Consider the following 13230-nt stretch of genomic DNA (forward strand, 5'->3'; position numbering starts at 1 on the left):
TATATATATATATATATATATCGTCCGGACCTGGCAATTTTTGGGGTTTTAGCTCATTAATTTCTTTCAATCCGTCCTCCTTAGTAATGGTTATTTTACTAAGATTTTTTTTTTTTATTATCATTGTCAATATTTGCTGGTTGAGGGACGAGGTCTAGATTTTCCTTAGTAAATACTGATATGAAATAATTATTTAGGATGGAGCACATTTCTTTATCTTCACTAGTAATGTCACCTGATTCTGTTCTGAGTGGTCCTATCCAATATTTTTTTTCGTATGGTACATTTAGTAAAATCCTTGGGGCTTTCTTTCGATTCACTGGCCTTCTCGTTGCTTTCCGCATCTCCTTCTTTACCTCTCTATTTGAAATTGCGTACCGGTTACGTAAGTGGTCCTCTCCACATTTTATTTTTCTATATACTCCTCTCCTTTCGCCTGTGAGAGATTTTAATCTGTTGTTTAACCATCTTGGTTCTGAATTATATGTTCTAAACGGTTTTGAAGGAATGTATCTATCTTGGCCTCCATGTATTGTATTTACTAACTCGTTATATTTTTCACCGGCCAAATGTCTGCTTGGTACTGGTCCTGAGTTAATCTCCATCACCTGTACTACATGTCCACCTATGACCTCACCTTCCCCAGAGACCTTGCGCATATTCCCACCTCTTTCCTTCCCCTCACCTATGACCTGGGGTTCCCCACTGACCTGACACTCCCTAAAATAGCTATTCTCCCTATGGAATACCATTCTAAAATAAGCTATTAATCCATCGAAATCTCCTTGACAAAAATTAGGAACGGTGGACGTATTTTCAGTGGCAAATGCCAACGGCCATACCACGTTGAGAACACCGCTTCCCGTCCGATCAGCGAAGTTAAGCAACGTTGGGTCTGGTTAGTACTTGGATGGGTGACTGCCTGGGAACACCAGATGCTGTTGGCATAACGTTCTCCCTACGTGTCAAGTGGGGTTGGTGGAGGATTAATGCCCCTCCCTGTAAAACAAATAACTCTAAGCCTTGGCCACCCCGTTTGGGATACATGGTGTCTGGCAATGAATGAATGAATGAATGAATTTGTTTATGGCCACCCCTTATGGGATTGAGGCATTTGGCTACAGGTAGATAGATTAATAGAATAATAGACTATATACAGTAATTCCTTGATTACCTGGACGTCCGTTATCCGAATGACCCATTGCCTGGATGCTGTGATGTGGCTGTATTATACCATTGTATGGACAGTTTTCATTTTATCTGGACAAAATGCATGCGTCTGGGTGGAAATTATGGCTGTGTGAACATTTTTGCCTGCCCGGGTGGGAATAGCCCGGTGGTGCTGTGCTGTCTGGCTCAGTAGTTCACCCAGCATCCGCTCGAGACCCCCTCGGTCGTTCCCAGTTGCTGCCTGGCGACCACGTGGTGAACAGCTCCTTTCGGACAGTTGTTATGGCAATGCACATGGGGGCTATTGTGGTTGTTCCCTACCTACTTCAAGCTCATCAGGGTATGCCACTTGACCTTATGGGATGTACTGTGCAGTGCAACAGCTTCACCAGCTGCAGTGCAGTAGTCGGTGTCATGGAGTTAACGGGTTATTCAGCATGACCCTCTGTGAGGAAGTGAGAGTGTTGATGTTGATTTTATTCTAGCTTATTGTACTGTACCATGATTTTATTTTATTTTTCCATGATTTTATTCTATTTTACCATTATGTTTTGTGTGCCCACTGCATTTTTCTTGTGTAGCTGTGTTTCTCATGTTTATTTATGTCAGTGTAGGGTATGGCCCTGCAGTGGTGATTACTTGTTTGTGGTTCATGGATCTGCATGACCATGGGAATTACATGGCTGTGGTATTAGTAGTAGTAGTTGTTCCCTAAGCAGTGTGGCTGAACAGCCCTGAGTCCCTAAGGAAGGCCATGGCTGAGACTGGGCTTTCCCACGGAGCTCTCAAGGAGTGTATGTTGTGTTGTTGGTACAGGTGCTTGTGTGCGATGCAGTCTTCCATAATGTGTTTAATAGTACAGGGTGCTGTGTTGCATACTGGACAGGCGTCAGCGACTGAGTCATCCAGTCCCATCTGATAACTCAAGAGGGCTGGATGATGCCCACATCTCATCCTAGCCCGGTGGACTTTGTCCTCACGAGGGAGGTAGAATTCAGAAGGGTGGATATCAGGAGGCCGTGCATGAAGCTATGTGTTGTCTTTAACCCCTTAACCGCAGGGCGTCACTTTCGCGACGCTCGGGCGCACTGGATCATACCGCGGGGCGTCACTTGTGTGATTCTGTGTTATTTTGAATTATTCCAGGCTTTCAAGTGGTGGCTTGTATCATCTATCAATGCTGCCAATGTCCAACACTAGTCAGCACTCCAAATCTCATCTGTACTCCCATCCATTGTTGACATTTTAGCGATATTCCCCCCTTCCTGACTCCCCTCCCTACCTCCCCTCCATTACCCTGTCCTCTCACCTCCCAGGCCGCGCTGCGCTAAGCAAATCTCCCCCGGATTTTTCCACAGATTTCATCCATTGAAATAAGCCCTATGCCCTATACTTATACAAAATAATATATACCAAAAAAAAATAAGAAGTGATAGTGGGATACACCAGGAATTGGCTAATTATCACCTGACAACACCTCACATGCATTCATTTGCTACATTACCACGGTAATTTCCCCTTTGAATTATGCCTTGTAATCTATGTCTGTAATAAAAATATATATCAGAAAGGAAGGGAGAAGCCTAAGTGACATTTACATTCACCTGGAACTACCTATTTCTTTATGTATTGCCTAGATTTTCTACCAATAATTTATTAGCATGTAAGTTAGCAGCTGTCATCCTCATTGTTATTGTCAACCCTTGCCTTCTCAGATAAGCCGTGGCATTTAGTTCCTTGTCCTCCGCTGTGGTCAAAACATGTCGCACTCGCGCCCCGCCATTTCTGCCGCTTCTGTGCCCATTGCAAAGAGTCCCGTGACCTCTACACCCAGAAAAAGTCGTGAGGGAAGCAGGAAAGGACTAAATGACTCTGCAGTGGAACGTGAACTAGCGGAATTGTCAGTGGTGATGATGGATAGTGATTTTGACCTTCGGGGGAATCGTGTGATGAGCCGGGTGAGGAAATCGTGCCAGAAAGTGCTAGTACGAGTGCTTCAGTGTCGAAAGTTATCCCTAGCTCCAAGGGAAAGGAGCCGTTAGTGCAGCAAGGGAAGGAATTTGGGAAGGGAGTGAAAAGGCTGCGTGTTAGCCCCAGAACAATGGCCCCGCGTGACCCAGCCCGCCATGAGTCCCGAGTTGATTCACCTCCCAGTTCCCCAAGCCCCTCTTCACTCATTTCTTCCTCTTCATCTGCTGAATTATCTCCGGAGTCTTCGTCGTCGGAGTCACCTCCAGCATCAACAGTGAAGGTAGGCCGTAGAGGAAGAGGTAAATCCCTGACCAGTTAAAGTTAGAGTTGCTACTAGAGTAAGGGCTGCTAGTGCTGTACGGCAACTCAGGGTCAGTGTGAGTGACCTTGAACGGGGTAAATCTCCATCACAGCCACCCACCACCCTTACCCATCCTACACCGCCACGACAGGGAATCCTGGATGCCTTCGCATGGACGGAAGGGTCCGATTTTGTGCCAGAACAGTTAGTTTTTGATGAGAGTTCCTCAGGAGTACAGCCTGCCTTCACTCTTGACGATGATGCTGAGTGTGTGGACTTTCTTTTGGCCTTCCTAGATGATGAAGTCATGCAGCACATATGTGATGAGACCAACAGGTATGAATCACAATGTGCTGCAAGTGGTACAGGTGCAGCCAAGATGCAACAGTGGTCCATGCTGGGAGTTCAGGAGCTGTATGTGTTCTTTGCCCTCATGCTTCTCATGCCACACTCGAAGAAGCATGAGTTGGAAGAATACTGGTCCATGGACCCCTTACTACCCTCACCCACCTTCAGTAAGTACATGGCCAGAGATCGCTTCCGGAACATCATGGGAAACCTGCACTTTGCCAACAACGATGTACCTTCCCAAACCGACCCACTCTGGAAGATCCGGAAGATTCTGAGCAGAATGAAGGATAAGTTTATGTCATTCTTCCACCCCTTTCAGAAGGTTGTCATTGATGAATCCTTGGTTTTGTTCAGAGGACGTCTCTGGTTTGTACAGTACATTCCAAGCAAACGCCATCGCTTTGGAATCAAGTTCTTTGTACTGTGCGACTGTAAGAAGGGGTACATCCTTGACTTCGTCATTTATTCAGCTAGCACTGTCGATCTGGATAAAACACACCCCCTTGGCTTCTCAGGCTGCGTAGTGAAAGTGCTCCTTGAAAAGCATTTTGGTGGGAATCATGTGTTGTATACAGACAACTATTATACAGCACCGAAACTTGCAAAATACGTTTCAGAGCACGTCATTGGCTCCTGCGGCACTGTCAAAAGTAATCGTGCCCACTTCCCTAAATTCCCAGAGGCAGGAACCTCACAGTGAGGAGACGTGCACCTACGCAAGTCTGAGAAGATGCTGGCAATACGGTGGTATGACAAGAGGGTCGTGCACATGCTCACCACCGTACATAAGGGGGAAATGACAGACAGTGGGAAGGTCGACCGTAGGACAGGCGAACCTGTGATGAAACCTGATGCTGTGTTAGACTACAATATCAACATATGGCTGGTGGACAAGTCCGACATGATGATTGGTGAGATCGACTGCCTCAGGAAGAATACTTGGTGGTACAGGAAAGTTTTTCTGCATCTCATAGATATGACGATGCTGAACGCCTTCATCCTGTACAAGATGAAGGTCAAGCCACCTAAGTCCTTCTCCCTGAGGTTGTTCGCCAGGACTTGTGTTCAGCAGCTGCTGGAAAGATATGATAGGGTGACAGCAGGAACTCCAAGGCGCCATCCAGTAACACTTCCTGACTGACTTAAGCAGAGGGCATATATGGATTGGCACAGACTGGTGGTAATGCCTGCCACAGGCAAAAGGAAAGCTGCGATCCGCAGGTGTCAGGTGTGTGCACATACCACCCGATGCACACCTGAGCACAAACGCACCTCTTGGCAGTGCACTGAGTGCCAGGTTCCCCCCTGTGTTACCTGCTTCTTTGATTACCACAGCCAGAAGCAGTTCTAAAAGTGCAAGTGGGAAAGGAGAGTAATGTGGAAATAATGTGTAAATAATGTGTAAGTAACAAGTGAAAGCAATGGATGTTCAGTACATATGATTGAACAGTGTATTATAGTTTTATCTTACTGAAAGTGACAGTGAATAACATAGTGTAAGTAAAATAGAAGGGTAAATATTGAAAATACAATAGAAAATGTAAATAGTAATGTAAGTAATTAGTAATATAAGAATATGAGTACAAATACTCTATGTTATAACAGTGAAAGTGAATCCGTGGCTCTCTACATATTTTACTGAATGAAAAATTGAATGACTTTGGTGACAATAAACTAATACTACTGAAGGAAACTTATGGATAAAAACTCCAGATATATATGAGTGTTATATAGTAATAGAAATATAAAGTGTGAGGGGCTTTATGAATAATAAATGATAGAGTACCAAGAGCAAACTAGCGCAAGTGCGAAGGTCAGACGCGCTCGTAATTTTCATTGCTTTCAGTGGTTCTTTTTTGGAGTATGGATCCCAAACTACTTGATAATCATAGAGTAGTGTTTATAGTGTTAATATCTGGCTGTGGTAATCATGTTACGGGTTGTTGGGAAGTGTAAAGTGGAGACTTCGTTACCCAACTTCAGAGGTCTCCACAAGTCTTACGGTAACCGACGAAGGCTCAACAAACATTCCAGGAGAAAGCTGAAGGTATGTGCCATAAGCATATTTAATTTTAATATTCTTGGACTAATAACTGATTTTTGGCAAATATTTTTTGAGAGTCTGTCGGAGCCCGAATATCCCCGCGGGACACGCAAAACATTGGTAAACATGCCCGCGGTGTAAGGGTTAAGTGACTGAATGGAGTGGCAAGTGATTTGAGTATGGGTATGCTTCTGGAAGCTGGTTTCAGGTGGGCGAGGGGGGAGAGATGACAGTATTTATGTACAGTATGATATCGTGTTCTGGGTGTTGTTTTGATGTTCCCTGGTGTGTGTGGATGTGCTGCCATGTAGTGTAGTGGATGGTGTGGGTTTGTGGAGGCTGCAACAAGAATTTGTGTGCCTCTCATGCCTACTGTAGATGATCTTTGACTTTGAGGATAGAGGGGGGGGAGGTGGTGGCTCAATCGGTAGAGAGGTAGCCTGCAATCCTAATGGACCCAGATTCAAATCCCCACTGGTGCAGGGAACAGGTCAAAGATTTGAATTTCAGTAAGAGCAGACTTTACTGATCTAACAGAAGACACGCCGACATGTCGTAAAAACACCCCCGCTAATACCAATACACCAGTCCTGTATTAGACAGCCCTAGCATGTATTCAGTGTGGACGGTGGGTGTTAGCGCCGAAGTGGTGAAATGTAGAGGTGTATAGTGTGTAGGAGGACTACTGGGCCTTGAAAGCAGGCTGTGAAGCCTATCCCCAGAGTCGGATACATTAAAAAAAAAAAAAAAAAAAAAAAAAAAAAAAAAGATGATTCTTGATTTTGAGGACTTTGGTTTCTTGGTGTAGGTGATCTGTGGATGTAGTAGCTGTGCAGCCTGTGATTATTTTTAGATCCTTGTTCTGTATGGCCTGTAGAGTGTTGTACTGTATTTTAGTGAGGTTAGTAGCCCAAGCAGGGCTTGCATAATTCATCACTGAACATATATATTGTATGTATACTGTGGTGGTGGTTTCTTTGTTGTGTCCAAATGTTGTATGGGCAAGTGACCTTAAGGCATTGAGTCTTGGTGTTAATTTATCTTTAATGTTTGTGATGTGTTATTCAAATGACATTGATGTATTGTGTGATACACCAAGGATTTTGTGTGTTTGTTTGTGTGTGTGTGTGTGTGTGTGTGTGTGTGTGTGGTAGAGGAGTGTTATCTATGGTGAGGGATGGAATGTGACTGTGTTATGCTGTCCAATTTGTGAGAAGGGTCACTATTTTTGAGACTTTGTGGTGGGTTAGTGCCCCACCCCGTAAAAAGAACTAACTAAAAAAGCAAATAAAGCGCCTCGGACCCGGACGGACCATACGTTGTCGACTAAGGAACGGACTAAGGACATTCTGAGAGTAGGAACGTGGAATGTGAGAGGAGTGAATGATGAAGTGAAAGAGAGAGAGATTGTCCAGGTGCTTGAGGATGCAAAAGTGGATATATGTGGATTGACTGAAACTAAATGGAAAGGTGAAAGGATGAGAGAATGGGAATACGGTGTAGGTATATGTGCGGGAGTCAGTGAGAATGAGAGGGCAAGAGAGGGAGTATGTCTGATGATAAGCAAGAAGTGGAAGGAGAATATAAGAGAGTATGGAACAGTGGGTGCAAGGATTGCATGGGTGAGGATGAAAGTAGGTATACAAGCATGGGCGATTGTATGTGTGTATGCTCCAACAGAGGATCGAGTGGCAAGAGTGAAAGATGAGTTTTGGGCGAGAGTAGAAGCATGTATGGACAAGTTTGAGAGGAGCGAGAGAGTGCTGTTGATTGGAGACATAAATGGCAAAGTCGGGAATGTACGAGTGGATGGAGTGGTTGGTCAGTGGGGTGTGCCAGCGGAAGTAGATGGGAATGGTAGTGCTTTGGTGGACATCTGTGCTGGTAAGGGGTTGGCAATAGCCAACACCTACATTCGTCATAAGATGATCCACCGGTATACATGGAGAGTAATGAGGAGGATGGATGGTGAACTTGTTGAACGAAAGGCAATGATAGACTACGTGTGTGTGGATGAGCGAATGAGAAGACAAGTGTTGGATGCAAGGGTGTGGAGAGGGTGGGGGAATGGAGTCTCGGACCATCACTTAGTGATGGCCAAGGTAGAGCTGCAAAGAAAGTGGTTGAGGAGGTGAAGGGGAAGACAGGAGGAAGCAGCTCCTGTGAGAAGAGTGGAGAATTTGCAAGACAGTGAGAAGAGGACAGAGTATAAGAGCATAGTGGAAGAAAGATTGGGAAGGTATGAGCTAGAACAGATGGAAGGGGTGGAAGACGTATGTAAGATATTCACGGAAGAGCGCAGCGTGTGAGGCGGTTTGTGGAGTGAGGAGGAGATGCAAGGGACAGCATGGTGGAATGATGAGGTGAAACGAGGTGTGGAACAAAAGAAGAAGGCATATGGTGAATGGTTGGCGAGTAGAGGTAGGGGAGAAGATGAGAGAGAGAAGAGAGAGGTATATGTGAGCAGGAGAAGGGAGGTTAAGAGACTGGTGAAGGAGAGTAAGAAGAAAGTGGATGAAGAGTTTGGGAGGAATCTGAGTGTGAAATGAAGGGAGAGTAAGAAATTGTTTTGGAAGGAGGTAAAGAAAGTAAGGCAGTGTGAAAGGGGAAATAGTAGGGGAGTGAAAGATAGGAATAATAGATTGTTGGTGGAGAAGAGAGAGAAATTGAGGAGATGGAAGGAGCACTTTGAGGATTTGTTGAATGTAGAGAGTGAGAGCAGTGTGAGTATAAGTGGTTGGGGAATGGCTGGGAGAAGAAGAGATGAGAGGAGGGAGGAAGAGATCAGTAGGTCGGAAGTAGTAGAAGCGATTAAGAAGATTAAGCTGGGAAAGGCCCCAGGAATTGATGGAGTGTATGGTGAAATGCTTAGGAATGGGGGTGAGATTGTTGTGGAGTGGATATGGAAGTTGTGTAGATTGGCTTGGGAAGAGGGAAGGGGACCAGAGGACTGGAAATCAGGTATAATTGTTCCTCTGTACAAAGGAAAAGGGGAGAGAGAAGTATGTGGTAACCATAGGGGTATTTGCCTTCTTAGTGTGACTGGTAAAATATATTGTAGAATACTCATTGATAGGGTTAGGCATATGACAGAGGAGCTAGTTGGAGAAGAACAAGGGGGATTTAGGAAGGGAAAAGGGTGTGTAGATCAGATATTTGTTCTAAGATGTTTAGTGGAGAAGTATCTAGAGAAGGGAAGGAAAGTGTACGCTGCCTTCATGGACTTGGAGAAAGCTTATGACAGAATAGATAGGAAAGGTATGTGGAAGGTATTAAGAATATATGGAGTGGAGGGGAAATTGTTGAGTGCTGTGAAGAGTATGTATGAGGGAGCTAGGGCTACGGTGCGAGTGGATGGTGAGCTGAGTGAGTTCTTTGATCTCAATGTGGGACTGAAACAGGGGTGTGTAATGTCTCCATGGCTGTTTAATATATATATGGATGGGGTCGTAAAGGAGGTACAAGGTAGGGCAGTGGATGTGGGGGTGGCCCTAATGAATGAGGGTGAGATTTGGAAGCTTCCGGTGTTGCTGTTTGCTGATGATACAGTATTGTTGAGTGAAGATGAATGGGAGTTGCAAGGTTTGGTGAATGAATTTGGGACAGTGTGTAGGAGGAGGAAGCTGAAAGTTACTGTAAACAAAAGTAAAGTTATGGTGTTTGAGAGGAATGAAGTCACAGAGTGTGCAGTGAGGTTGGATGGTGAGGATATGGAGAATGTGAGTGCATTCAAGTACTTGGGTAGTGTGATGAGTAAGGATGGAACTTTGGGGGATGAAGTACGTGAAAGGGTACAGCAGGGAAGGAAGGTTGTTGGCACACTGAAAGCAGTGATGAGAAATAGGGAGGTGAGTATGGAAGTTAAGAAGTTACTGCATGATGGTATTGTGATCCCTACCCTGACGTATGGAAGCGAGGCGTGGACCTTGCAAGAGGGGAACAAGTCAAGAGTGAGAGCAGTGGAAATGAGTTACTTGAGAGGAGCATGTGGAGTGACATGGAGGGACAGGTTGACGAATGAAGAAGTGAAGGAACGTTGTGGGGTAGATGTGGATGTGGTTGAAAAGATTAGGAGAAATACACTGAGGTGGTTTGGACATGTGGAGAGGATGGAGAATGAAAGACTGACTAAGAGGGTGTATGTAGGTGAGGTGGAGGGAGGGAGAGGGAGGGGTAGACCGAGGATGAGGTGGAGGGATGGAGTTGAGAGGTATATGAGGGAGGGGGGGGTGAGTTGGGGGGAGGGGAGTCAAATGGTGGGTGACAGAGTGACTTGGAGGCGTTTTGTCTGCGGCCACCCTTTGCGGGATTAGGGCGTCGGGCTATAGATAGATAGATAGATAGATAGTGTTGAACCATTCGTGTATTGTGTTGAGGTAAGGTTGGAGATATGTGTGGGTATGTTTATGTTTTGGTGTGTACATGTGTTATGTCGTCTGCATAGGAAGCTGTGTATTTGTGGTGTGTGGGATGTGGGTATGTTGTGCATGTATAGGTTAAAGAGAGTAGGACAAAACAAATACTTTGGGGACGCCAAATGTGAAGTTTCTGATGTTCGATGACTGAACGGCAAATGTTACATGTGCACATCTGCCTGCTAAATAGTTTACCAGCCATCTTTTTGTGTTATTGTGCATGTTTGTGTTGAATATTTTGCTTGTAAGGTTGTGGTAGGGGATGACATCAAAAGTTTTGCCAATGTCTAGTGTGCAGGGGCACACCCAGGAGGTGGGGCACCCGGGCCCAGACCTCACCCCCTTAGTTCTGTGGGTCCTTTAAAAATTTATATATATTTATTTCGATAACAGCAAGACATGAAAAGTTGGCAAGTACAAACAAAGAGTAACACATGAGCCAGCAGCTCTCTGACTCTAAACCTGCAAATGACCTCCCAGTAATTATCGGATTACCTGACCTCACCTCACTACAGGCCCCCGCCCCCCCTTAGAAAATTCCTGGGTGCACCCCTGTTAGTGTGAGTAGGAGTGCTCTGTGTGATGGCCTAGCTGAATTGATGCCATCAAAAACTCTCTGTGTAAGGTCTGTAAGAAGAGTGTTTGTGGATTGTAGTGGCCCAAAACCATGTTGTGATTGGGCTAGGGAAATGTGAGGTGTAACTGTAGTCGTGGCGCATGACTCTGAGGTTGTTATTATCGTGCCCTGGCAACCTACCCCTCAACAGTGCATGTGATTTCGTGCATAATATGAGACCCGTGTGATTCGTGTATAATAATATTCATGTATAATATATTCGTGCATGATAATATGATTCCTGTAAAATATGATACAAAATCGGTTGCACTTTTGAATGGTAGGTTGCCAGGCTACGATAATGACAACCTCAGATTCGTGTGCCACGACTATAGTTGTAGTACCAGTCATTCAGTGACTTTGGAGGGGATGCAGAGGAGTGTGATGGGGTGGTGTGAGGAAGGTAACATGGGGTCTTTGTTGGGTTTGGGGATAGTGATGGTAGTGCCATGCTTCCAGATGCTGGGTATTATGTTGTGTGAGTAGCTGTAGTTTGATATGTTGGTGAGTGCTTGTATGTCTAGTGGTCCAAGGTGTTTAAGGTGAATGTTGCTTATGTTGTCTGGTCCACAGGCAGATGAGTGCTTGAGGTTGCTAATGATGTGCTTCAGTTGGTTGTAAGTAAAAGGTGCAAAAATCTGGGTCTGTTGGGAACTGTGTCTTGCATCAGATGACATGCCGGTTGTTGCGATAGGGTTTTAGATGGCTGACATGTGAAAAGTGATTGATGAGAGTGTTGCTTGTTGTTTGTTTGAGGGTATGGTGTCTGTTGTTGTGATAGCAGTGTGTGATTGTGAAGTGTTGCCGTTGGAGAGTGTGATCCTGTTTAGTGTTTTGTGGAGTTTGCTGGTGTTTGTTTTGTAATCAAGTGTTTGGAGATGATTATTCCAATTTAGTGTTTGCTGTTCTGATATTTTATTGCATATTTGAGTGTTGAGTTCTCGTATTTATTGTATGGTGTCTTGTGTATGGGTTGTTGGGGAGTATTGTAGTGTGTCACATTGGCTGATGACACCTTGAATTTCTGGTGTGAAGTTGGGCTTGTGTCTCCTTCTGTTGCCTGTAGAGATGTGTCTTGTCTGCATTGTGAATAATTGTATTGAAAGTGTGCACAACAGTGTTTATGTTTGTGATGGATGTACTGTTTAATGTTTCAAAGTGTTGCTCTCTTTTAGTTGTGGAGGCCTTCCAGTTGGCTCTCTTATAATTAATGTATGTGTTTCTGTGGCCAGCTGGGGTGATTCTGGTTTTGGTAGTGATGATGATTGGGAGGTGGTCAGAGCCAAGAGTTTTGACCACTCTCCAGGATGTTTTGAGGATGAGATTTGGGGAGCAAAAGGTGGTGTCTGGGGATGATAGGAGGAAGATGGCTTGGTGTGGGATATGGGTATGTTGATGGAGGTTGTTGAGAATAAAAAGATTGTCCGTTTGGGATTGTAGTACCAGCCCTTTGTCTGTGTCAGAGTTGTTGACACGCCAGGCCGACGCCTTGGCATTGATATCACCACCCAGGATGATGTTGGGTGTGTTGGTGATGTGGTGTATTTGAGAAGAGTAATTGTGTTGTACTGTGGGGGACAATAGACGAGTTTCCAGTCAAATTTTTTTTTGAAGTTAGGTACTTGTATGGGTAAAAAATATGCACAAAATAACTATGGCAACCATTATTTCACCCAAAAATGTGCAGAAACATGAAAAAATAATAGATAAAGTAGCTGAAAAATCACATGACTCTGAAACGGCCAGTGATTGTTCATGACGTCACTACTCACACTGAGGCAGCATATTCTGCTTTGTTTACGTTTAGCCAGCATACAATGTGCTTATTTCTGACCTCTGAGAATATCCAGTGACAAAAGGAATAATTGTTAAAGTTTCGTTCCAACGTGTAAGTTCACTGACAAAAGCACCATAGGGAAATTATTCCTCTGTATACCAGCCAGTAACAATAAACGAAAGCAGTAGTGGCTAGCTGCTCGTCGGAAGTTTCCTGTGCTGGAATGCAGTCTTTCCTGTTGTGAAAATATTATATTCTTCACCATATAGGTTCATACACACCTAAGTATCTGAAATTCGGTCAAAAAACTGTGCTTAATTAATAGAATATTAGGAGTCAGAGCGAAAACGTGCTAAGGTTAGCGGGTATTTCTACTGTAGATCGCCAACATGCCTTGACAGACTTCTGTTATGCACAGATACTGATTTAAGGTGCAAATAAGTGCATTTGTATGTTAAATTAATATTTATACAAAGCAGAAGTCTGCCAAGGCATGCTGTTGAGCTAAAGGAGAAACACTTCCGCTTATTTTAACCCGTTTTCCCTGTGAATCCGGATTTTTTAAAAGGTTAAATTAAATACAAA

At 44.4% G+C, this 13230-nt stretch overlaps 1 protein-coding gene and 1 non-coding gene across 6 annotated transcripts in view; both read left to right on the forward strand.

Annotated features, from left to right (window-relative positions):
• NUCB1 (Nucleobindin 1) overlaps positions 1-13230 on the forward strand; it is a 228586-nt gene that overhangs the window by 120230 nt on the left and 95126 nt on the right. The gene's annotated exons all lie outside the window — the stretch shown is intronic.
• On the forward strand, positions 829-947 carry LOC145405642 (5S ribosomal RNA). The gene has a single exon (XR_013898386.1). It is a non-coding gene; the product is annotated as a 5S ribosomal RNA (ribosomal RNA).

Source organism: Coenobita brevimanus, chromosome 67 (assembly GCF_032717465.1).
Source record: "Coenobita brevimanus isolate Jiangsu-jjx chromosome 67, ASM3271746v2, whole genome shotgun sequence".
Taxonomy (NCBI): domain Eukaryota; kingdom Metazoa; phylum Arthropoda; class Malacostraca; order Decapoda; family Coenobitidae; genus Coenobita; species Coenobita brevimanus.